Below are 20,929 nucleotides of genomic sequence, written 5' to 3'. Positions count from 1 at the left end.
CAGAGGGCGCGATGATGTGGTCAGTGCGCGCCCTCTGCTGAACGTCAGTGCTAGACGGAGCTGCACCCGAACGAGGAGCAGGTGAAAGTGCCGGGGTCCTGAGCGACGGAGAGGTGAGTATATGATTTTTTTTTTTTTATTGCAGCCACAGCATATGGGGCAGTGACTGGATGGAGCATCTGTATGGGGCCATAACAATTGTGCAGCACTATAAGGGGCAGTGACTGTATGGAGCATCTTATGGGGCCATAACACTTGTGCAGCACTATAAGGGGCAGTGACTGTATGGAGCATCTTATGGGGCCATAATGTTTGTGCAGCATTATATAGGGCAGTGACTGTACGGAGCATCCTATGGGGCCATAATGTTTGTGCAGCATTATACGGGGCAAGTGACTGTATGGAGCATCTTATGGGGCCATAACACTTGTGCAGCACTATAATGGGCAGTGACTGTATGGAGCATCTTATGGGGCCATAATGTTTGTGCAGCATTATATGGGGCAGTGACTGTACGGAGCATCTTATGGGGCCATAATGTTTGTGCAGCATTATAAGGGGCAAGTGACTGTGCAGAGCATCTTATGGGGCCATAACTGTTATGACCTGGTGGTTAAGAGGCCACACTGAAATGACCTGGTGGCTAAAACGCAACATGGAACGAGCTCTGAGAAGGTGGTATCTCTACTGACCGCAGTCCCTAATCCTAACAGTACAACTAGAAATAGACGTGGGATGTTCCTGACACTCCCTAGACACCTCGTCCCAGCCTCAGATATAACTACCCCTATAGAAGGAAATAGAAAGCTATCTTGCCTCAGAGAAACCCACAAAAGGAAAGACAGCCCCCCCACAAATATTGACTGTGAAAGGAGAGGGAAATGACGAACACAGAAATGAAATTAGATTTCAGCAAAGGGAGGCCAAAACTAAACTAGATAGACAGAGAGCAAAGGATACTGTGCGGTCAGTATAAAAAACTACAAAATCCACGCAGAGTTTACAAAAATGAACTCCACACCGACTCATGGTGTGGAGGGGCAAATCTGCTTCCCAGAGCTTCCAGCTAGCCTGAATAAGACATAGTGACAAGCTGGACAAAAGAAACAAAATGCAAAGCAATAGAGTCCAAACAAATGGACAAACAAAACTAGCAAAACTTATCTTTTGCAGACAAGGACTGGCCATATGAGAAATACAAGGGAAGAATCAAATCCAACCAAGAACATTGACAGCAGGCATGGACTAAGGCTCAGAGCAGGTTTAAATAACAAACCCAGGCAAGGCGATTAGTGAAGGCAGCTGCTACAGCCACCCAATGGAGCAGCAGTTCCACTTGAAACCACCAGAGGGAGCCCAAGGGCAGAACCCGCAAAAATACCATTAGCAACCACAGGAGGGAGCTCCAGAACGGAACTCACAACACATAACACTTGTGCAGCACTATAATGGGCAGTGACTGTATGGAGCATCTTATGGGGCCATAACGATTGTGCAGCATTATATGGGGCAAGTGACTGTATGGAGCATCTTATGGGGCCTTAACATTTGTGCAGCATTATATTGGGCAAATGTGTCTATGGAGCATCTTATGGGGGGCCCTTATTACCCTTTATGCAGGATTATATGGGGCATACTTTAATATGGAGCATTTAATGGGGCCCATCAAACTTTATGGAGCATTATATGGGGCTCCTGATTCAATATGGATATTCAAAAACACTTTACCTACTGATGTCTCAATAAATTTTACTTTTATTGGTATCTATTTTTACTTTTGACATTTACCGGTAGCTGCTGCATTTTCCACCCTAGGCTTATACTCGAGTCATTAAGTTTTCCCAGTTTTTTGTGGCAAAATTAGGAGGGTCGGCTTATACTACTCGGGTCGGCTTATACTCGAGTATATACGGTATCTGATACACTGACAATTTTGCAAGTTTTCGCACCTGGCTCTCACAGACCTGTTCCTTTTTCTATAAGAAGCCATCCTACTCTGCACTCATTACCTGTATTAATTGCACCTGTTTGAACTCATTACCTGTATAAAAGACACCTGTCCACACAATCAATCACACTCCAACCTCTCCACCATGGCCAAACCAAAGAGCTGTCTAAGGACATCAGGGACAAAATAGTACACCTGCACAAGGCTGGGATGGACTACAGAACAGCAGGCAAGCAGCTTGGTGAGAAGACACCAACTGTTGGCACAATTATTAGAAAATGGAAGAAACACAAGATGACTGTCAATCTTGCACGGTGCCTGTCCTATACCTCCCTGATCTGTGCTGCTCTGCTCTGTAACTCCTCCCATCTGCTTAACACCTATGCTGCCTGTATCTAACTAACACTTCTATCTATTCTATGCTATCCTATCTCTATGATGACCCCTCTATTCTAATCCCCCTACGGTTCTATACTGTCCCTAAAGGTACTGTCACACTAGACGATATCGCTAGCGATCCGTGACGTTGCAGCGTCCTCGCTAGCGATATCGTCCAGTGTGACAGGCAGCAGCGATCAGGCCCCTGCTGGGAGATCGCTGGTCGGGGAAGAAAGTCCAGAACTTTATTTCGTCGCTGGACTCCCCGTAGACATCGCTGAATCGGCGTGTGTGACACCGATTCAGCGATGTCTTCGCTGGTAACCAGGGTAAACATCGGATAACTAAGCGCAGGGCCGCGCTTAGTAACCCGATGTTTACCCTGGTTACCATCCTAAAAGTAAAAAAACAAACACTACATACTTACCTACAGCCGTCTGTCCTCCAGCGCTGTGCTCTGCTCTCCTCCTGCTCTGGCTGTGAGCGTCGGTCAGCCGGAATGCAGAGCGGTGACGTCACCGCTCTGCTTTCTGGCTGCCCGGCGCTCACAGCCAGACCAGAGAAGCAGAGCGCCGAGGACAGACGGCTGTAGGTAAGTATGTAGCGTTTGTTTTTTTACTTTTTAGGATGGTAACCAGGGTAAACATCGGGTTACTAAGCGCGGCCCTGCGCTTAGTTATCCGATGTTTACCCTGGTTACCGGGGACCTCGGGATCGTTGGTCGCTGGAGAGCTGTCTGTGTGACAGCTCTCCAGCGACCAAACAGCGACGCTGCAGCGATCCGGATCGTTGTCCGTATCGCTGCAGCGTCACTATGTGTGACGGTACCTTTAGCTTACACACAGTATATAACAAATTCATCACATTACAGTACACAAACATCAGTAAAAATGTATAAACGTTACACTTCTCATTAATACACCATGGGGGGCCACATGTAATATGTGAACAGTGACCAGGGGAGAGGAGGCACGTGAGGGTCCCTGCCACCTCCTTGCACACATATCTAGTTAATTCAAGACTAAGCTCACCGATCCTAATTCCTATGCGTAAAAGCCCATTCCTGCAACCACTGAAGTAAACGGGCAGACCCTAAGTGGTCAATAATTATCCCTGTTCCTATGTAATGAATGTAGGACTTTCTAAAAATGCATCATGACAGAAGTCTTGGCCAAAATTCTGTAGACAATTTTTGTGACCTCTAAACCTTAACTTAGAGAGAACAGACAACCAATGTATTTCATGGTCAGGATCGCTAGTATAACCAGTGGACACACAAATCAGCCTAACTGCTGTCTTCACAAGTGAAGTAGAGCCAGTTTGGTTAAAGGATTACTTATTGTAATGAGTAAAGTAAGAGATGATTAGATCCTGGATTAGTGTTTTAGAAGTGTCAATAGTAAAGCAGGAACAGATGCAAAAGATGCTCTTTAGATGGCGATGACAGGACTTGCAAATAGACTGATAATATACTTAGGAAATAAAAAACAGATGAAATTGGGCTTGGAGTTTTAATGGGATTGTTGAACTGTTGGCAAAATTTTCAAATTTATAAATGAAGATGGAGAAAACAAAAGTAGCTCTGATTGTCAGTGGCTACATTTTAAGTACAGATATAATAGCTGACATTAAAAGGCAAAAAGGAGTAAGAGGTTGGCTATGATGGAGAAGGGACCTGGCTTATTTGTGAAATTAAAGGGAACCTGTCACCCCGAAAATCGCGGGTGAGGTAAGCCCACCGGCATCAGGGGCTTATCTACAGCATTGTAATGCTGTAGATAAGCCCCTGATGTTACCTGAAAGAGGAGAAAAAGACGTTAGATTATACTTACCCAGGGGCGGTCCCACTGCTGGTCCGTTCGGATGGGCGTCTCTGGTCCGCTGCGGCGCCTCCCATCTTCATTCCATGACGTCCTCTTCTGGTCTTCACACCACGGCTCCGGCGCAGGCGTACTTTGTCTGCCCTGTTGAGGGCAGAGCAAAGTACTGCAGTGCGCAGGCGCCGGGCCTCTCTGACCTTTCCGGCGCCTGGGCACTGCAGTACTTTGTTGTGCCCTCAACAGGGCAGACAAAGTACGCCTGCGCCGGAGCCGTGGCTGAAGATCAGAAGAGGACGTCATGGAAAGAAGATGGGAGGCGCAGCAGCGGACCAGAGACGCCCATCCGACCGGACCAGCAGCGGGACCGCCCCTGGGTGAGAATAATCTAACGTCTTTTTCTCCTCTTTCAGGTAACATCGGGGGCTTATCTACAGCATTACAGAATGCTGTAGATAAGCCCCTGATGCCGGTGGGCTTACCTCACCCGCGATTTTCGGGGTGACAGGTTCCCTTTAAGACAGTCAGTCAGCACCCTTCACCCAAAGCACTAGTGTTGTGAAGACCCAGGAAAACATTGTCCGTGTAAGGCATACTTCAGAAGAGAAGCTGTTAGGAACCAGGAGTCAGGACTTCAGACTAGTGCACCCTTGATAATTGATGTATTTTAGTAAGATGTATAACTTGCAATCAGGGTCTGGCTGGCATATTATAACTGGGAGGCAAGCATAAAGCAATGTCCCATCAGTTGTGTGGTTTATCTCTGGTTGCTTTATAAAGGTTAAAGAGGTTTAACACTTTAAAAAGGTGTGAGATGATGGGATACACACTAGATGCATTGAGCTGTCAGTAATAGTGCGATCCTGTACTTGTGCAACGGTCACTGATATAATACATTTAGAGATCGTGTCTTAGATGTGGAAAATCAGCATCTCAAATAGAAATCTAGTAGCTGATCATTGTATGAAATTCCCCACAGACGGGACTCAATATATCAGACTCTATATAGAAGCCTCTTCATCAGAAATCTGACACTTACAACATAGATACGGTAACAAAACCAAGCTTAATACATAGACACAGTAACAGAACAAGACTTAAAGGTCTAAATCTCCTTCAGTAAATGTTCAGTTACATACTGCAGTAGTTATAAAAAAAACAACACCAGCAACACCTGTATATAACATCGGAAGTCTGTGCACATAGTATAGCATATCCAGTATATAGTATGATATGTTACTTGGATATGATTTACTAAGGTTCATGAAGACTGAGTGAAATGTTCACCACTTTGTAGTGTAAATCACAATGAATTTGGGGAGGAGTGTAAAATTGGATGGAGCAGGCTGGGCCTGGTGTATAACCACCAAAAGTCATGAAATGTTTGCACAACTTCGAGCTGCGCAAAAATTTTGCAACAATTCAAGCAGTTTTACAGAATTCCAAAGAAAACTGCTTCATGAATTGGGTCTTATGAATACAGACATCGGATTTCATTTACAGGATAACACATGATGATATACATTATGCTATGACTATAGGACATGGGATACTATGCCAATCGCATATTATAGCACATCCTTTATACAAAATAATACTTGACAAGTGTGTATTATATTTCTAGTAGATAGCTACCTGATTAACCCCATTAATGACCAGAGGTATTTTTGGTTTTTCATTTTCATTTTTTGCTCCCCTTCATACCAGAGCCATAACTTTTTTTATTTTTTAGTCAAAATGTTAATTTGAGGGCTTGTTTTTTGCGGGCCAAGTTGTACTTTTGAACAACATGATTGGTTTTACCATGTCATGTACACGAAAACGGGAAAAAAATTCCAAGTGCGGTGAAATAGCAAAAAAAGTGCAATCCCACACTTGTTTTTCTGTTTGGCTTTTTTACTACAGTAAATTCACTAAATGCTAAAACTGACCTGCCATTATGATTCACCTGGTCATTACAAGAAACATATCTAGGTTCTTTTTAGTCTCTGCAAACATTTCCAGAATCCGACCTTTTCTCACCTTTGAAATTGTGAAAAATATAAACTTATCTCTCTCACCCCCCAAGCCCTCCACAGTTCTGCACCACCCTACTTGTCTTCCTCCCTTCTCTATCACCCTACCCAAGCCATCCATTCTGAAACTGACCTAAGACTAGCATCCTCCATAATATGAACCTCACACCTCCATCGCCAAGACTTGTCTCATGCTGCGCCAGTTTTCTGGAATGCTCTACCCCAGACTATCCAACTAATACGTAGCGCCCGTTTTTTAAAGTGTGCTTTAAAAACACATCTCTTTAAACAAGCCCATCACCTCAACTCACTAACCTAACTCTCCCCTGTTCCCTCCTTCTAAATAGTATTCAGAATCTGCTCCCTCCTATTCATCTGTCTCCACACCCTCCATGCACACGGTACCTGCACTTAAACAGACTGGTTGATGTCCAGCTAATGCAGCTTTAAATAAAAACCCCTATTTATTATAATTGCTGGACCTGAAATTGCAAGCACTTTTCACCTATTGTGTCCCCCCTATTTCCTTGTAGATTGTAAGCTTGCGAGCAGCAGGACCCTCATTCCCAATGTAACTGTTTAAACTGTCTCATCTTGTAATGAATTTGTCTGTATATGTCCCCACTTAATTGTAAAGTTCTGCGGAATATGTTTCCGTTATTTAAAATAACATTATTATTATTATTATTATTACAGGTGTGACTTAAGCTGGCCACAATAAAAGGTCACACTAAAATGTGCAGTTTTACAGTATTGCGGGTGTCTGGGGGGAGTCAGAAAATTAGTCAATATCTGTGTGCCCACCATTTGCCTCATGCAGTGCAACACATCTCCCTAGTGACACACCCACCAGGGCCGCGGGGTACTCGGAATCGGGTTGGACAGTTCTTTGGGGAAGTCACGGGGCCATGACCTGACTCCGTGGCCCTGGCTGTGCCGTAAAATGGGGAATATGTATATGGGATTTAACGTGACGCCACCTGTGGTGTTTGGCAATGGATGGCCGAAACTGCTAAAGGAGACTGCTGGGGCTGATGGTGATGCAGCTGGGATGGTTCTGCTCCCCACAGGTGAAGCGGGGCCCCAGGGCTACCGGTCCCGTTTATGTCAGGCTTTGTGTACCTTGTGGTGCAGGACTCGGGGCGCAAGAGATCACTTAATGACACAAGGGCTGTAGGTTTATTTTCCTTTACTTGATGGTTGATAGTACAGACTGGGGTACTGGTAGCAGATCGTAATGGAGAACCGGGCAGCCTGGAAGCAATTTTTGGATACACCTGGCCAGGTAGGTAGGGAGGCCTTCCTACTGCGCTGTCCTCCCTTTTCCTTTGCTGCCTAAAGGTACTGTCACACTAAGCGACACTGCAGCGATACCGACAACGATCCGGATCGCTGCAGCGTCGCTGTTTGGTCGCTGGAGAGCTGTCACACAGACAGCTCTCCAGCGACCAACGATGCCGGTAACCAGGGTAAACATCGGGTTACTAAGCGCAGGGCCGCGCTTAGTAACCCGATGTTTACCCTGGTTACCATCGTTAAAGTAAAAAAACAAACACTACATACTTACCTACCGCTCTGCTTCTCTGGTCTGGCTGTGAGCACAGCGGCCGGAAAGCAGAGCGGTGACGTCACCGCTCTGCTTTCCGGCTGCCCGGCGCTCACAGCCAGAGCAGAGAAGTGGAGCGCCGAGGACAGACAGCGGTAGGTAAGTATGTAGTGTTTGTTTTTTTACTTTAACGATGGTAACCAGGGTAAACATCGGGTTACTAAGCGCGGTCCTACGCTTAGTAACCCGATTTTTACCCTGGTTACCAGCGAAGACATCGCTGAATCGGTGTCACACACACCGATTCAGCGATGTCAGCGGGAGAGCCAGCGACGAAGTAAAGTTCTGGCCTTTCTTCCCCGACCAACGACATCACAGCAGGGGCCTGATCGCTGCTGCGTGTCACACTGGACGATATCGCTAGCCAGGACGCTGCAACGTCACGGATCGCTAGCGATATCGTCTAGTGTGACGGTACCTTAACAGCTTACCCTCCTGCTGCTAACTGTCTCTCTGTTTTTACAAATGGCAGGCAGCTCGAGCCTCACAGGTGCCACTCCTTTGTGTTGGCTCCAGGCTCTGGTATGCTGCTGTGCCGCCAGGTATTAGATTTGGCAAGGAGTCCTGCAGTTCCCTACCCTCTGAATTTAGCTGCCGGGACTTCAGTACAGTCGCAACCACGGACTCCGGTATCTGGTTCCTAGTGCTCAGCTCTAGGGTCCGTTTAATCACAGTTCCACACCCCAGGTTCTGCTCTACTTCTCTTCTATTGACACATGGTAAGGGGACACCTCCTTGCTTCCAGGCATGACATTACTCCCTGTGAGAGAAGCAATGCCACTGTAGCAACCGGACTCCTGGGGTGCCACCAAAGCAAACCTGCAGCAATGCAATCCATGCTCTTACCTGGCCTCCAACAACCGATAACAGTTTTCTGCCTAAGCGCAGTGCAGACAGAAAGCGTCCAATCAGTGGTGTGTGTGGGGTTATACAGAGCTCAGCAGTCAGAGAACTGGAAGATGAAGATCTGCAGCACAGAAAAGTGATTTTATCATAACTACAGTGAGTAGGTGACATATCGTTTTTCCATTGGGTTTGCAGACATAGAAAGTAACAAACAACTACACTCAACCTCCCAAGGTCCAATATTCATTGGTGACAGGCTGCAGCAGTGCCATCAATAACTTGTGCCATCTACATTAGCATCACTGTTTGGCCCATTGATTGGCTGCAGTGGTCACGTGCTGTAGTGATAAAAGCAGAGAGCTCTACTATAACGATATCACATAAATAACAATCTCACATAACTTCTTTAATGTTACTTTCATGTCCAACTAATGTTAAGGATAGTCCAGTCTTCCAGACCTATGGTACAACAGTTTTCCCTCAAGTAGCTTGTCTGTGCAACCTGTAAAAGAATATGTCCCTGATTCATCAAGACTGGCGATTTTCTCACCAGTATTGATGAGGGGGCATGATGGCGTCACTCTTCATGAATCAGAAGTGTTGCCTTGCCAGAAATCTTACTCTACTCCAAGTCTTTGACTGGTGTAAGATTTCTGGTGTAAGTAACGCCACAGCTCATCATGAATTAGGTGAGTCCAGGCTCGGACTGGCCCACCGGGGAACCGGTGGGCCCTGGCACTGGCACCTACTGGCAGGGCCCCCACTGCTCCAGGGCCTCCCCCCCGCTCCAGGGCCTCCGCCCCCCGCTCCAGGGCCCCCCCCCCCCCGCCGCCCGCCTTGAATACTCACCCTGCTCCAGCGATGGTCTCGGCGTCTGCACTGCAGCTCGTCCTGAACGAGCGGTCACGTGACACCGCTCATTAAGATCATGAATATGCGCATATTCATGATCTTAATGAACGGTGTCACATGACCGCTCAAGCAGGAAGAAGCTGCATACGGGGGGGAATATGAGCCATACAGGGGGGAATATAAGCCATACAGGGGTGGAATATAAGCCATACAGGGGGGAATGAGCCATGCATACGGGGGGGAATATGAGCCATACAGGGGGGAATATAAGCCATACAGGGGGGAATATGAGCCATGCAGGGGGGAATGAGCCATACAGGGGGAATATGAGCCATGCAGGGGGGAATGAGCCATGCATACGGGGGGGGGGGGGAATATGAGCCATACAGGGGGGACTATAAGCCATGCAGGGGGGAATATGAGCCATGCAGGGGGGAATGAGCCATACATACGGGGGGGGGGAATATGAGCCATACAGGGGGGACTATAAGCCATACAGGGGGGAATATAAGCCATGCAGGGGGGGAATATGAGCCATACAGGGGGGAATATAAGCCATACAGGGGGGAATGAGCCATGCACACGGGGGGAAATATGAGCCATACAGGGGGGAATATAAGCCATGCATACAGGGGGGGGGTAATATGAGCTATGTATATGGGATAGGAGGGAGATGAGCCATGCATACAGGAGGGGGGTCATTATACAGTATTCAGCATCATGTGTGGCCGTTATACAGTATGTAGCATCATGTGTGGCCAATGGACATAATACAGTATGGAGCATCATTTGTGGCCATTATACAGTATTGAGCATTATGTGGGATCATTATACAGTATGGAGCACTGTCTGGCCATTATACAGTATGGAGCAATGTGTGGCCATTATACACTATGGAGCATCATGTGTGGCCATTATACAGTATGAAGAACTGTGTGTGGCCATTATACAGTATGCAGCATCATGTGTGGCCATTATACAGTATGGAGCTTCATGTGTGGTGGCCGTTATACAGTATTGAGCATCATGTGTGGCCATTATACAGTATGGAGCACTGTGTGGCCATATTTTTGTTTTATATACAATAATTATAAGCAAACAGTGTGATCAGCAGTGCTAAACGGCTGCGGTTGGGACGTGGATATGGGTGTGACTAGTTGTGAAATGGGTCTGGTCAGAGGCGTGGCCTAAAATTTGCCACGGCGCACTATGCGCGCCGCAAACGTTATACCTCCTTCCCTTCTTCAAAACTTGGGAGGTATGGTACCACATTTGCCAGATCACGGGGAAGTGCCGCAAATCCCATAGGGAATGAATGAGGCCGAACGCAGTGTTGCCGTAAGTAATCCGTTACGCGGCAGATGCAGAAAAACTGCCGGATCTGCTGAAAAAGGCGACTTTCACATCAGCGATTCTTGCCAAAGTCTATGCCGATAGTGTCATAGTCACCAAAGGGGGAGGCAGCACTAAAAGTGCCTAGGGCAGCAGAAACTCTAAATACGGCCCTGGGGGGCTACATTATATTCTGTGGGGGGACTGCATTATACTCAAGGTACTACATAATATTATGGGGGCTACATCATACTATATGAGGGGGCTACAGTATACTCTATGGGGGGGCTGCATTATATTCTGTGGTGGAACTGCATTCTCTTGGGACTACATTATATTCTGTGGTGGGTGGCATTATACTATATGGGGGGGCTGCATTATACCCTATGGGGTGCTACATTATATTCTATGGTGGGGACTGTGTCATACCTGAGGGGGTTGCATTATATTTTGTGGGGTGCTGCATTATATTCTATGAGAGTGGACTGCATTATATTTTATGAGGGGGCTACATTATATTCTGTGAGGGGGCTACCCCAACCCTTGCTACATTATTAAGACGCGAACTACCTTATATTATACCCTGATATTAGTGCTTTTTACCGCACAATTGGTGGTCTTGTATCTATTTCTATGTAGCTACATAGTGGGCCCCAAGAATGATTTTCTCTGGTGGGCCCAAGGTGCTCCAGTCCGATGCTGGGTGAGTCATAAGATCTCAACCCCGGAGTTGCCAAAATGTTGTGACTTTTGATAGCAACATATGCCTGAATTTTGGGGCATATACAGTTAGGTCCATATATATTTGGACAGAGACAACATTTTTCTAATTTTGGTTATAGACATTACCACAATGAATTTTAAACAAAACAATTCAGATGCAGTTGAAGTTCAGACTTTCTGCTTTCATTTGAGGGTATCCACATTAAAATTGGATGAAGGGTTTAGGAGTTTCAGCTCCTTAACATGTGCCACCCCTGTTTTTAAAGAGACCAAAAGTAATTGGACAGATTCAATAATTTTAAATAAAATGTTCATTTTTAGTACTTGGTTGAAAACCCTTTGTTGGCAATGACTGCCTGAAGTCTTGAACGCATGGACATCACGAGACGCTGTGTTTCCTCCTTTTTGATGCTCTGCCAGGCCTTCACTACAGTGGTTTTCAGTTGCTGTTTGTTTGTGGCCTTTCTGTCTGAAGTTTAGTCTTTAACAAGTGAAATGCATGCTCAATTGGGTTGAGATCAGATGACTGACTTGGCCATTCAAGAATATTCCACTTCTTTGCTTTAATATACTCCTGGGTTGCTTCGGCTTTATGTTTTGGGTCATTGTCCATCTGTAGTATGAAACGACGACCAATCAGTTTTGCTGCATTTGGCTGGATCTGAGCACACAGTATGTTTCTGAATACCTCAGAATTCATTCGGCTGCTTCTGTCCTGTGTCACATCATCAATAAACACTAGTGACCCAGTGCCACTGGCAGCCATGCATGCCCAAGCCATCACACTGCCTCTGCCGTGTTTTACAGAGGATGTTGTGTGCTTTGGATCATGAGCTGTACCACGCCTTCGCCATACTTTTCTCTTTCCACCATTCTGGTAGAGGTTGATCTTGGTTTCATCTGTCCAAAGAATGTTCTTCCAGAACTGTGCTGGCTTTTTTAGATTTTTTTTTAGCAAAGTCCAGTCTAGAGTTTTTATTCTTGATGCTTATTAGTGGCTTGCACCGTGCAGTGAACCCTCTGTATTTACTTTCATGCAGTCTTCTCTTTATGGTAGATTTGGATATTGATACACCTACCTCCTGGAGAGTGTTGTTCGCTTGGTTGCCTGTAGTGAAGGGGTTTCTCTTCACCATGGAGATTATTCTGCAATCATCCACCACTGTTGTCTTCCGTGGGCACCCAGGTCTTTTTGCATTCATGAGTTCACCAGTGCTTTCTTTCTTTCTCAGGATGTACCAAATTGTAGATTTTGCCACACCTAATATTGTAGCAATTTCTCGGATGGGTTTTTTCTGTTTTCGCAGCTTAAGGATGGCTTGTTTCACCTATACGGAGAGCTCCTTTGACCTCATGTTTACTTCACAGCAAAACCTTCCAAATTCTAGCACCACACCTCAAATCAACTCCAGGCCTTTTATCTGCTTAATTGAGAATGACATAATGAAGGGATTGCCCACACCTGTCCATGAAATAGCCTTGGAGTCAATTGTCCAATTACTTTTGGTCCCTTTAAAAACAGGGTGGCACATGTTAAGGAGCTGAAACTCCTAAACCCTTCATCCAATTTTAATGTGGATACCCTCAAATGAAAGCTGAAAGTCTGAACTTCAACTGCATCTGAATTGTTTTGTTTAAAATTCATTGTGGTAATGTCTATAACCAAAATTAGAAAAATGTTGTCTCTGTCGAAATATATATGGACCTAACTGTATATCTTATACACTAAGGTATGACATGAGATGACATACAAAGCGACAGATTATTACATCTATGCTCCTTCTGAATTCCTTGGTACATAAGTTGAAATGCAAGTTTTAAATAAAGAATAAGAAAAGAGTTTTTTTGTGTCCTTTACCTTAATATATAGTGTCAATTGCAGCATGTCCCAAGCTCCTATAGAGGTTAGAAGGGCAGGGTGTTGATGGTTATTCTAAGAGACAGGGAACTCAGTCAGGCTTCTTGCTATTGTGAGGAAACACATCTATCTGGTGCACGATAGGCAAGGATTCTCAGCAACATAATTGGTGTTGACAATCCTTGTCCTGGCGGCCTGTAAACAGTTAATCTTCCTTTTCATCTCAGTGTTTTCAGAGGGGAACGATGTGAAAGATCATCACTACGTGTCAGTCGCCCCATGAATCGTCCTAAAAGTTGGTCATTCTTTACTTCTGCATAAGTCGTAATGGCAAAAACTCGATTTGACCAAATCTTCAATACAAATAACCTTTGGTCTGATGTAATGAAAGTAAATCTGACTTCATCTATTCCATTGCCATAATTCTTCTCTTTACTGGCTCTTTGACAGTAGTGGTAAGAATACCTGTAAAAAAGAAATCCTGAATGTATTAATGATACAATCCCATTATCCAATGAAAGTTCCGTCTATTTACAGAGGCCTTGAACCAAATTACAGCTTTTACTCAAGTCTTTGCACCTTTGATATTAATGCATTGTATATATTATAAGTAGTAAAACTCCTGTCATTTGGGACGTGCTCGTCAGTCAAGTATTTTATTTTAGCTTTTGCTTATCAAATAGCCCAGAACGATGAGCAGACAAGTCTCCATGACAGAGGGCAAACGATTACAAGATAAACTGGGAAGTGACATACAATAACCACATGTGTAGCCTGAGGAGCAGTTCATACTTCATAGATATTGGTATGTTGTCCAGTTGTAACATGTGAATGGTTGTCCTCTGACTTGCTAATACTTTTCTGTACTTTGAGCTATTATTTTAGAAGGAAGGGCAACGTTTGAGACAGATTCCATTGTAAGAAAGGTTTTCTCAGCCGACCACCAGTGGAAATAATTTTGGGGGTTGTTTATCACTAATGAAAGATGTGAGATTAAATGCATGCATTTGGGGCTAAAAATCATTTTTGCAATTGAGTTTCATTGCAAATTTTGCACATTTTGCCTTCAATAGCCTCTGAGTTGTAATGTCTCTTTATGGCTGTAGAATGAGTTAACTAAGAATCTGTCAGTCAGGCCGCTATAATGCTTTGATATGAAACTTTCTAACTATTTTTGGTCTTTCTGAGAGCTCCTTTCAGCTGACTTAGGACCACAGACCACGTCAAAGTTCAATGTGCAGTAAAACAAAGAGCCTGTGGAAGCCAGACAATGCAGAATTTCTAATGAAACCCAATTGGAAAATAACCACAAACACAAACATTTAAGAACAAAAATGTCTCCAAAGATGAACAACTACTTAAAAGTTGATCATGTGTGATAAAGGAAGCATGGGCAAAATCCAGTTCAGATTTATAAGAAAAAGACAACATCGGACAACAAGATCGGACAACAGAGCAGGTGGAGGCGTTGGTCTGCTCCTTTCACCAAAATGTACTTTCCAAGTTATCCCCCAAGTACCCTCACTTGTCTTCCCTTCCTTTGAGGTCCATGTGGTCAGACTCTACGTCCCCTTCTCCATGCGAGTGGTGGTGGTGTATCGTCCTCCCGGCCCCTCTCATCAGTTCCTGGATCACTTTGCCACCTGGCTTCCACACTTTCTTTCCTGTGACACCCCCACCCTTATCATGGGTGATTTCAACATCCCTATTGCCTCTCCCCTCTCCCCATCTGCTTCTCACCTTTTGGCTCTAACCTCCTCTTTCGGCCTCTCGCAGCATACTAACTCGCCAACACATGAAGATGGAAACTCCCTTGACTTGGTCTTCTCCCGGCTTTGCTCAGTGGATGATTTCACAAACTCCCCTCTCCCACTCTCTGACCACCACCTTCTTTCATTCTCTATCAAGAACTGCCATCCCGCTCAGGTCACCCCCACTTTCCACACTTATAGAAACATACAGGCCATTAACACCCAGGAACTTATGAAGAACTTGCAGTCCTCATTGGCCCCAATCTCCTCCATCTCATGTCCTGATTCTGCTCTGAAGCATTACAATGAAACCCTGCAAAGTGCCCTGGATGAAGCTGCTCCTCCTATACATAAAACAACTCGGCACAGACGGCAACAACCGTGGCACACGCTGCAAACACGTTTCCTGCAGCGGTGCTCCAGGTGCGCAGAACGTCTGTGGAGAAAATCTAATCTACCCGAAGATTTCATCCATTATAAGTTCATGCTAAAGACATACAATTCTGCCCTTCACCTCTCCAAACAAACCTACTTCAACACCCTCATCACCTCCCTGTCCAATAACCCTAAACGTCTCTTTGACACGTTCCAGTCCCTACTCAACCCAAGAGCGCAGGCCCCAACCACGGATCTTCGTGCTGACGATCTGGCCAATTACTTCAAAGAAAAAATTGACCATATTCGACAGGAAATCATCTCCCAATCTCTTCATACCATGCACTGTCCTCCCTCCCCCACTGCATCTAGTTCACTCTCTGACTTTGAACCAGTTACAGAAGAAGAAGTAAGCAGGCTCCTTGCATCTTCTCGCCCGACCACTTGCACCAGTGACCCCATTCCGTCACATTTCCTCCAGTCCCTTTCCCCGGCTGTCACCTCTCACCTAACAAAAATATTCAACCTTTCCCTCACTTCCGGTATTTTTCCCTCCTCATTTAAGCATGCCATCATACATCCATTACTTAAAAAACCATCCCTCGACCAAAACTGTGCCGCTAATTATAGACCTGTCTCTAATCTTCCCTTCATCTCTAAACTCCTCGAACGCCTGGTCCACTCCCGTCTTACCCGCTATCTCTCAGATAACTCTCTTCTCGACCCTCTTCAATCTGGTTTCCGCTCTTTACACTCTACTGAAACTGCCCTCACTAAAGTCTCTAATGACCTACTAACAGCTAAATCTAATGGTCACTACTCCATGCTAATTCTCTTGGATCTCTCTGCAGCATTTGATACTGTGGATCATCAGCTCCTCCTCACTATGCTCCGCTCCATCGGCCTCAAGGACACCGTTCTCTCCTGGTTCTCCTCCTATCTCTCTGACCGATCCTTCACTGTATGTTTCGCTGGTTCCTCCTCCTCTCACCTTCCCCTTACTGTTGGGGTTCCTCAAGGATCAGTCCTAGGCCCCCTCCTCTTCTCTTTGTATACTGCCCCTATTGGACAAACAATCAGTAGATTTGGCTTCCAGTACCATCTCTATGCTGACGACACCCAACTATACACTTCTTCTCCTGATCTCACGCCTGCCTTATTAGAAAACACCAGTGATTGTCTTACCGCTGTCTCTAGCATCATGTCCTCCCTCTATCTGAAACTAAACCTGTCAAAAACTGAACTCCTCGTGTTTTCTCCCTCTACTAACCTACCTTTGCCTGACATTGCCATCTCCGTTTGCGGTTCCACCATTACTCCAAAGCAACATGCCCGCTGCCTTGGGGTCATCCTTGATTCTGACCTTTCATTCACCCCCCACATCCGATCACTGGCTCGCTCTTCTTACCTGCATCTCAAAAACATTTCTAGAATTCGCCCTTTTCTTACTTTCGACTCTGCAAAAACTCTTACTGTTTCACTTATTCATTCTCGTCTGGACTATTGTAACTCTCTACTAATCGGCCTCCCTCTTACCAAACTCTCCCCGCTCCAATCTGTCCTGAATGCTGCTGCCAGGATCATATTCCTCACCAACCGTTACACCGATGCCTCTACCTTGTGCCAGTCATTACACTGGTTACCCATCCACTCAAGAATCCAGTACAAAACTACTACCCTCATCCACAAAGCACTCCATGGCTCAGCACCACCCTACATCTCCTCTCTGGTCTCAGTCTACCACCCTACCCGTGCCCTCCGCTCCGCTGATGACCTCAGGTTAGCATCCTCAATAATCAGAACCTCCCACTCCCGTCTCCAAGACTTTACACGTGCTGCGCCGATTCTTTGGAATGCACTACCTAGGATAATACGATTAATCCCCAATCCCCACAGTTTTAAGCGTGCCCTAAAAACTCATTTGTTCAGACTGGCCTACCGCCTCAATGCATTAACCTAACGATCCCTGTGTGGCCTATATTAAAAAAAAAAAAAAATTAATTAACTGGTTCATGCAGCTTTACATGAACACCCAAGCCTTACACTATGGCTGGTCCGAATAACTATAGCAATTGTTACCATCCACCTCTCGTGTCTCCCCTTTTCCTCATAGTTTGTAAGCTTACGAGCAGGGCCCTCACTCCTCTTGGTATCTGTTTTGAACTGTATTTCTGTTATGCTGTAATGTCTATTGTATGTACAAGTCCCCTCTATAATTTGTAAAGCGCTGCGGAATATGTTGGCGCTATATAAATAAAAATTATTATTATTATTATTAAAAAGAAAGATTTCAGTAACAGAGATTCTATCACAACTATAAGATGTAGATAATGGTCAGAAGAATGCACTGATTCTGCAAATTTTTATATAACTGTGCACGGGGGCATAAAATGAGGAGCTATGTAGATGGGAGGCGTAAAATGAGGTGAGGGGCATTGCTGATGGGGGGGCGAGGAAATGAGGGGAGGGGCGGTGCTAATGGAGAGAATAAAATGACTGGCTGAGCAGATGGGGGACAATAAACAGAGGTGAGGGGCTGTGCTCATGGGGGGAATAAAATGAGGTGAGAGGCTGTGATGATGAGGGGGAATAAAATGAGGGTTTGAGCAGATCGGAAAATAAAATGAGGGGCTGTGCAGAGGAGAGTAAAATGTGGGGCTATGCAGATGGGGGAATAAACAGAATCTGTGCAGATGGGGGGAATAAACTGCTAGGCTGTGCAAATGGTGATGGGCTGCGCAAATGGAAACTGATGGGCTGCGCAAATGGAATAAACTAAGGGACTGCGCAGATTGGGGAATAAACTGATGGGCTGTGCAGATGGGGGAATAAACTGATGGGCTGCGCAAAGGGGGAATAAAATGAGGGGCTTTTCAAATGCATGGAAATAACCTGAGGGGCTGTGCAGATGGGGGAATTAACTGAGTGTAGGGGCTGTCCTAAAGCGGGGGAATAAAATGAGTTGAGGGCCTGTGCTGATTGGAGGAATAAAATGAGGTGAGGGGCTATGCTGATGGAGGATAAAATGAGGGGATAGGTAAATGGTGGGAATGAACTGAAGGGCTGTGCTGATGAGGCAAATAAATTGATGGGCTGTACAGATGGGGGAATAAACTAAGGGGCTGTGCAGAGGGGGGAATAAAATGAGGAGCTTTGCAGGGGGCGTGAAGTCAGGGAGTGTGAAGGGGGACAGCAAAGTATATGAGGAGCTGTGGTGACCATACTGTATATGGGGTTGTGCAGAATGGGGGAATAAAATGAGGGGCTTTTCAGATGCATGGGAATAACCTGAGGGGCTGTGCAGATGGGGAGCATAAACTGAGAGGCTGTGCAGATGGGGGAATAAATTGAGGGCCTTTTCAGATAAATGGGAATAACCTGAGGGGCTGGTCAACGACAAGGAGAAAAAGTACAGAATCACTGTTGACCCCTTGATATTAGTGAAAACTGGTATCTAAACTTTACAAGCTAATATCTCTAGATAAATCAAAGTACTAAATTAAAAATATCAATTTTATTGAATACAAAATGATAAAAGATGCTGTATGGCAAGAAGCCAATAAAAATTTGGCACCACAAATTGGCAAGGTTTACAAATAATGATGATAAAGTGCACAATATTTCTGACTATTCATACATGCTAGAGTGTATTATGCAGGGTACAAAATGTATATGGGTCACAATATAAATAAGCACATACAGTAAGTCACAGGTTAGTCAGTAGTATACATGCTGTAAATCTAAACCGAGTACAGTGCCAAGCGATGGTGCCACTTCCCCTACACGCGTAGAAGAAGGCACGCCTGCCGAAAAGCACATAGGGGAAGTGTCACTCACCATCGCTTGGCTTAGATACAGTACTCCGTTATCGTCAGAACCGCTGCTTGTGACTGTCAGTAACCTTAATTACATTACCGCTCGTCACTGTAGGAGCATTCTCATGGTATGGTCAGTGTGTTCCGGACTTAGAGCTGAGCGCACCAGGGCAAGTGGGAAGAGCCAAGACTAAGTGCCAGATTTGGCACATCTAATGGATGTGCCATTTCTAGGGTGTCTGAGGGCTGATGTTATAAGTCTGGGATGGAGCCAATATCCATGGCCCCTTCCCAGCCTATTAATATTAGCCTGCAGCTGTCTGCTTAGCCTTTGCTGGATATTAAAAATAGGGGGGATACTACGTCATTGTTTTTGGGGTCCCCTTTTTAATAACCAGTAAAAGCTACGCTGATACCTGTAAGCTGATATTAATAGGCTGGGAACCTTTATGGATATTGGTCCCTTCCCAGAACAATAACACCAGCCCCCAGCTGTCTGCTTTCCCTCAGCTGATTAATAAAAATAAGGCAGACCCCACAACATCTTTTTTAGTTATTTATTTAACTAAAATTGTCATTAGCATCACCTGGTCTCTCTGATCGCTGGGAGACCAATCGAGCATGATGAGAGTTGTAGTCAGCACCCGACACATAGGAACAGTGCTAACTGTATGGGTTTTCCCAGCTACCGGTACGCGTCACACGGATGACACACGGATGTCATCAGTGTGTCATCAGTAGGCACATGTGCGTGACATACAGCGAACCGTGCTGCCAGAAAAAACGGACATACAGTATCTATGTGTTTTGCCCATGTACACACGGTCAGTGTCTCCAGTATGTGTTAAACTGTCACCACATGTACTAGAAACACTGACCTGTGAAGAGGGACTGATGCATGGTGTACTGGAATGAGGGCACTTTAAAATAAATAGTAACATTACCTATACAACAGCCACTCAAATATCAAATCCCCAACTGGTAAGTTTGCGAGCACAACATTATACTTAGTTATTTTTTAAAAGAAAATGTTTTCACCTTTATTTTACTATTTGACTGCTTATATAGAGAATCCCATTCAAAACACATGAACACTCACAAGGCCTAATTAATGGATTTTTAGTGATGTTTTTTGCTAAAGGACTTATAGGAACATTTACTTTTCCAAATACATTGGGTTTTTTTTCAGACAGCCCAAACTTTCCCTCTAAAAGATCACTCTAAAATTAACTAACGGTGATTTACAAGTGGCATCATTGAGAAGATTTTAGTTCTGTGGAATAAAAAGCACAGCTGCAAAGATTTTCTTCCCAGAAGCTTTTGTATCAATTTGTTGCGCTCCAATCGATCATTATGGTAGGAAATGAAGCTTAAAGAAAGATTAAAGACACACATCTTCTAATCCTCAGGTTGCGTCTGCACACAGCAGGGACCAATCGGATTGCATGCATAGTGCATCTAGTTACCCCTGCTGCGCACATTAAATTCTGGCTGCTAGCTCACATACTATTAAAGTGATCGATATTAAGCTCAAAAATAGTTTACCAGAAACTTCAGCAGAAGGCTTTTATCACTAAATGAACAATTAAGTTTTACCAGGTCTAACATTTTTA

At 45.0% G+C, this 20,929-nt stretch overlaps 1 protein-coding gene across 3 annotated transcripts in view; it reads right to left on the bottom strand.

The window, feature by feature from the left end:
- The window catches only part of FAM120B (family with sequence similarity 120 member B), a 408,137-nt gene that overhangs the window by 36,086 nt on the left and 351,122 nt on the right, over positions 1–20,929 (bottom strand). The window lies entirely within an intron of this gene.

This window comes from Ranitomeya imitator, chromosome 5 (genome assembly GCF_032444005.1).
Source record: "Ranitomeya imitator isolate aRanImi1 chromosome 5, aRanImi1.pri, whole genome shotgun sequence".
In the NCBI taxonomy this organism is placed as follows: domain Eukaryota; kingdom Metazoa; phylum Chordata; class Amphibia; order Anura; family Dendrobatidae; genus Ranitomeya; species Ranitomeya imitator.
This window is presented reverse-complemented; position numbering and strand designations above follow the sequence as displayed.